The sequence below is a fragment of the Nylanderia fulva genome, unplaced genomic scaffold, assembly GCF_048542155.1.
Source record: "Nylanderia fulva isolate GAGA-0341 unplaced genomic scaffold, ASM4854215v1 Scaffold12, whole genome shotgun sequence".
Classification (NCBI taxonomy): domain Eukaryota; kingdom Metazoa; phylum Arthropoda; class Insecta; order Hymenoptera; family Formicidae; genus Nylanderia; species Nylanderia fulva.
Window position 1 is genome coordinate 4,991,946 of NW_028189409.1, and position 6,047 is coordinate 4,997,992.

A 6,047-nucleotide genomic window follows, 5' to 3' on the forward strand; every position below is an offset into this window, starting at 1 on the left:
ACGCTCGACCGTCGCGTGGCACGGATTAATATTAGACATTAGTTTGGCAAATTTATAGCGTCGCAAGCTCGAGAAACGCCGAAAAGCTTCCATCTTTTTTATCGAAATATCTCTCGGCCCCTGTTGCTTTTTCGCGTTCGACGGTGGCGAGCTTCTTTTTCAAGGTCTCCCTCTCCGATTCCTTTCGCGCTGCAACCCACCCTCTCTCTCGCTCGCTCTCGCAAACGTTTTAACAACCCCTTGCCGTTCTGCCTCCTTTTCTACGACGACGCAGGTACTCTACCCTCGAGCGACGACTACCTTTGCCTTCGGGCAAAGAGGGAAATGAAAGCGAAACTGTTCGACAGTGCTCAGCACCACCGACTTTCCGCTCTCTCTCTCTCCTTCTTTCCCGCCCTCGCCCTCTCGCATCCTTCCGTTACACTCGCCAACCCCATTTCGCTCTCTAGCTTACACGTTCGTGCCTCTTTTCCGCCCCGCGGCTGCCATCCTCTTTCCACCCTTCTAATTTTTCCACCCCTTTCACTAAAATTAAAATCAATAGTAGCACCACGTGCCCGGGGACTATGCCGGAAACATTGCTACCCTCATCAGCTGCTGCCTACCGCAGACTCCAAAAATATTCCGGTTGGCTTTTATATCGATGTCTCCTTCGAACGTTTATTTCTTTCCAACCGAGCGACGCGTGTATTTCAAACGCGTTCATAGATATGAATATAATATCCATTTTATTGCGCACGTACAAAATATACGCGCGCTTTGTAAATAAAGCGAATTTATGCAAACGCGCGCGATATTCCTCCGAAAAAAGGTCAATTTTTTACGGAAGATGCGAGAAATGGAATAAATGTTACGATTGAGACGCCCGCAACTGACAGTTGATCTCTCTCTCTCTCTCTCTCTTTTAACAATTAACTAGGTCGAGTAAATGCACAAACGCACAAAGAGATGCGCAATCTTGATTTTCGTACAAGGCGGAAATATAGTATATATATATAGGGTTTATTTGCGGGGATGCGCCACGTCAGACGTGTCAGCTGAGTAACAGGTACAGTTCGATCCACTGTTAAAGCATACAGGTGGTCGACTATGCTTCCATCATTCCTTCGATGCGAGTAAAAATTTCTACCATGCACGTGCCAGCCACCAGCACGCGCACACACATACGATGTTTGCATATGGAATTTTTTACACGTGCGCGAATAACAGAATAAAAATCTGACGCCCGCTGAATAAAAAGTTGTATTCAATAACGCTCGCGGTTGGCGTTAAGTGGTATTAACTCTTTGCTTTTCTAGCAAACCTCGTAATATCGAAATATTTTTTTTATCATTTTAAAATTTTCATCGCGTTTTTTATTTTATCGCGATAACGATGCACATTGGCTTTCCGTCTTATGACGCGACAGGACGAATTCTCGCGTAAATAATATCGCGCGGATATATATATATATATATATATATATATACGAAACGTTTGTTGACGCAAAGTCTTTTTTTTCATAGCTCTTCTATTCCGCGTATATATACGGCTAGAATTAATTAATTAATGTTATCTCGATGAAATGGAGAGACAATGTAATATAATAAACTCTTAATTTAACGTCATATATAATTCTTGGTTGGAATAAAAAAATTTGTGCAATTAAAAATCTTTACGAGATATCATCATCCCCTTTTAATTGCGCATAATAATATACGCTGACACATTGTTCGTTAAAATCCCGATGTAACGCGAGAAACGTTACAATCGTCCGAAACGTACCAAGTGTGGAACGTTGTCTTCATATCCACCTACTCAGTTTTCAGGCTCGCTTGTACACCAAAACCACTCCTACGCTGAAAGACGGGAAGAACGGAGTAGGAAGGCAACGTTATATATATATATATATATATATATATATACATATACATACCGTTACAAGTGCTGTCATAATTTAACGTAGCCAGCGCGCGGTCACTACGAGATACTTCTCGGAATCATTTCTCCTACCCCTCTATAATACATCTCGACCTCCCTATACCCTATCTTGTCCTTCTATTATTCCCTTATGACCTCGCTCTCTTTCTCTCTCGCGGGCGCGTATTCGCGGGAAGCGAACGTACCGCCCTCACCGGTACCCACAATGCGATGGTGGTATTGATTTAAAAGTACATTCGTGTTTTCATAATGCCGTATCTGTACCGACGTTCAAACTCTCCCGCCCCGTCCTCCCCCGCGCCTCCTCCTTCCTCTGACCCCTCGCATCCAATTCTCTGCAACCCCTGGCATGCCGCGCCGCGCGTACAGCCCCGAGCGTGGATCGCAACGACGCTCCCGTCAGCGCGGAGACCAATCAGAGACTCTGCCCCTCGATTTCCAGTCATTCCGCTCGACTATTTTCCCTAGTCTTCTAATATTCCCTCCGATATGTCTATTCCTTCGTCATCTTCTCTCTCTCTCTCTATATAAATAAATTGAGAGTGTCAATAAGAGCCAAATCGCGGATGACAGTGCGTTATCTCAACGAAACTAAAATAGTAAAATTTAGTGCACAGGTTTTTAATCCTAACGAAAACATTTAGTCATCCGCGATTTGGCTCTTATTGCCTGTTTGACACTCTCAATTTATTTATATTTATATTACAGAGCCTTGTTAAATTCTTAATTCTCTTATATATCCTTCTCTCTTTCCGGTGCGATTAATGCGATTAATCGATTCCACTCTGTCTCGTTTATTTTAGAAATGAAGATAAGAACATTCGTTACAAATTTATATATACAAAGAATAAAAATAAAAAAATAAAACGTGTAAATGCAAACGTAATGATTTTTATAACGATTAAATTAACGGTACAATGATTCGATGATGAAATTTATATCGCAAAGGCATAAATTAGTTACAAAGATTTACTTGACATATATAGCATCTCGTAGGAAATCGTGTCGAAAAATAAATTATTATTTTATTAACGAAAATTATTATAGAAAGACAAAACTCTCTGGCGTGCAACGTCGAAATTACGAATGATAATAATTAATGGTTCCGTCGAGAGAAAGAGAGAAGCGTGCGGTGTGATCAAAATGGTTGCAGCAAAAATTTAACGAGTTACTTTTTTTTCTTTTACTCAGCCGTTTGATTGGCAAACATGTATAGTTTTCCGTTCGTCAATCATATTCTCAGTTTTTGTAATCGTCAGACACATTAAATAACAAAATATCATTGATTTTACGAAGCTATAAAAAAAGGCGGATTATATACGAGAGCACGCTTGTTATCGATTACTAAATGAAAAATACACAATGCAGCCTTGGTGGCAGTTGTTATATCAAATGAAATGCGCCTCCCACTCGCGCGCGCGTTTCCCTCAACAATAGACTCTTCGTGTCTGCTGTAATAAACAATACTTTATCAAACAATCATTAATCTGCACGTGGGTGACCTGGAGCGATAAAAGTAACGAAAGATGGATAAAAATGTGAAATTTGCAAGTCCGACTTGTCTCAAACTTGCCATTGCAATTCCTATAATGTATAGTAGAATAATAATAATAATAGGTGATATATATATATATATATGTATGAATATGCAAAGTGTGTATACATGTTGTACGTAAATCCTACAACATGAAATTGTAATGACAGCAGTTCTGATGAAATATTACAGTTGCTTGCTTTAACGACGCTTTAGATACATATAGGAAATTATTCATTAATTACTTGTTAATTTACTGGATGCTTAATTAAATGATTATATTACGAGCATCAGACACTAACACATGTCTGATTTATGTCTAGTTAATGAATATATTCATTATTCCGCACATAATTACGAGTAAAAAGGATTTGCAATTGGCTTCTTGATCGAGCTAGGATGATAAAGTAGTTATCCAGTTTACGCAATCTGTTCTATGATATCGAAGAAAGAATCTAATCGTTGTTGTAATGGACGTACTTTAGATATTTTTATAGCAAATAAAAGTAACGATACTAAATTATATATATAGGAGAAAAGAACATTTTCGGACGTGAAATAAAATTTACACGATCCGCACTTCTGCCTTTTAATAATTTTGCATAATAATTTCACGCAAATAAAATATACTGTCGCCACACATAAATATCATAAAATTGCATATATAATTTTTCACTTACTTGATATAATCACGCCGAGATGAGAAGAAGTGTGTAAGACTCTTGATTTATATTTATCGTTATAGCTGGCTCTACACATCCCAATACGATTCCAATTAAAGTTTCATCGAGTTCTGTTAAATAAACAAACAAACAATAAGAATTAAAAATTTAAAAATGGCAGAGAAAAGAATATTGAATTTTACATTGTTAATAAAAAAAAACTTGTTTCGTTATCATGTAAAATTTGATGACATAAAATATTATCAGAGATCACAAACTTTTCTTAAAATATATATTTTTACAAAAAGAGGGATAAAACAAATAAAATTTAATCAAATTTGCCAATTATTATTATAGTTACACAACGCAAACGAAAGAATTATACATTAATCGTGACAATGAACGCTATTTTCTTCGTGCCCAATAGTTTATTTTGCAAAATAAGTTGACATATACAATGAGATAGTTTAGCGGCTGGTAGAAATAAATGTATGTAAGAAATTTTCGCATGTATGTTGTCTCCATATTACATGTAATGATCGCAATAACTAGCATTACTTTCGATTTATCAGTTATATTGGAAAAAAAGAGGTGCTTAATACGAAAAATTCCGATTGGTATTTTTAATCCCAATAGTACAATTTGCACTTTATAAAATATTAAGACAGTCTCTGACGTCGAAGCTTGCACACACGCTCTCTCATCGGCTTACTCTACACATCTTTATTAGTTTCTCTTTTACATATTGTTATATGTTAAGGTCTTCGTTTAATCCTCTCATGCGCAATGCCACGATTTTCGCAAACGCGCGCGCGCAATTCTTTTCAAATTCATCGTGAAATAAATGAAAAGAAAAAAGAAGTCGGTATAACAAATTTTTGTAGCTATAAAAATAACGTGGAAAATTATATCAACAGTTTTTTTTTCGCGAATAGAATTGTAAAATTTCTAGAGTTTAAAGATCCTAATAATAGTCCAAATAATAATCAGCGCATGAAAGAATTAATCTTTAATTGTTCAAGAATACGCACAAGGACGGACACGTGTCCACAGATTTGTATTAATTAATTGCATAAGAAAGTTTTCGCAGTTGCACGTTCACGTCGAAATCTTAGCACTTATTTACTTGCTCGTACATTTCTATAATCGAGCGTCGTCCCGTATTTTCACGTGAACAGATCGTACTTCGTATTATTCTGCTCTGCAGAAAGAATTATGCATATATCTCGTGTAAGAAATTGATTAGTCATATAATTTTTATTAATCATCGATCGCTAACAAAAATTTCATACCTACATCAAATCTTAATATTAATATTAATCGCATATTAATCTTAATATTAATCATTTTTTTTTAACATGGAAAAAGAAATATTATATATTTGAAGACAAAATATAATTTTAAAAAAAGCACGCGCAAAGACGTATGCTTGTCAATAAATTAAATTATAATTTTTGCGCGCGTATTCAGAGATATAATAAATATACAAGATATATATAGATATACCTGTATAATAAATATAATATATAAATATATATATATGTATATATGGAACAATATATAGAATATAAAATATATAATTTTAAATATATATGGAAGCCATAACTTATACACTATATATTCAGACGAGTATGCGTTTTTTGTTTAAAATTTGTACAAACAAACAATCATGTATGAACGCCATTCCGATCGCGTAAAAGCGCATGTTCTACATGCTATTATTATTATTTATTTATTTTTTTTTTAAAAAGAACACGGCGAATTCTTAACGTACGTTTAACGGGTGCGATAAGATAATAATATTCTATCGTGGAGAGAGATAAAATATAACGCGCAATTAAATGGATCATACTAATATTTTTTTTTCTTCTCCTTAATCTCGCATTTGGACGACTTCTACTTTCGCGGTTGTAATACTGTTTCGAATCTAG

The 6,047-nt window shown here is 35.7% G+C and overlaps 2 protein-coding genes across 3 annotated transcripts in view; one reads left to right on the plus strand and one right to left on the minus strand.

Annotated features, from left to right (window-relative positions):
* The window catches only part of br (broad-complex core protein), an 87,965-nt gene extending 83,754 nt beyond the window's left edge, over positions 1-4,211 (minus strand). The window contains exon 1 of one of the 2 annotated variants that reach the window (XM_085479434.1): positions 4,135-4,211. The gene's annotated coding sequence lies outside the window, so the exon portion shown is untranslated. The remainder of the gene's footprint in view (positions 1-4,134) is intronic. The other variant, XM_029308070.2, reaches the window with a different exon arrangement.
* Pym (partner of Y14 and mago) overlaps positions 1-6,047 on the plus strand; it is a 144,863-nt gene that overhangs the window by 108,487 nt on the left and 30,329 nt on the right. The gene's annotated exons all lie outside the window — the stretch shown is intronic.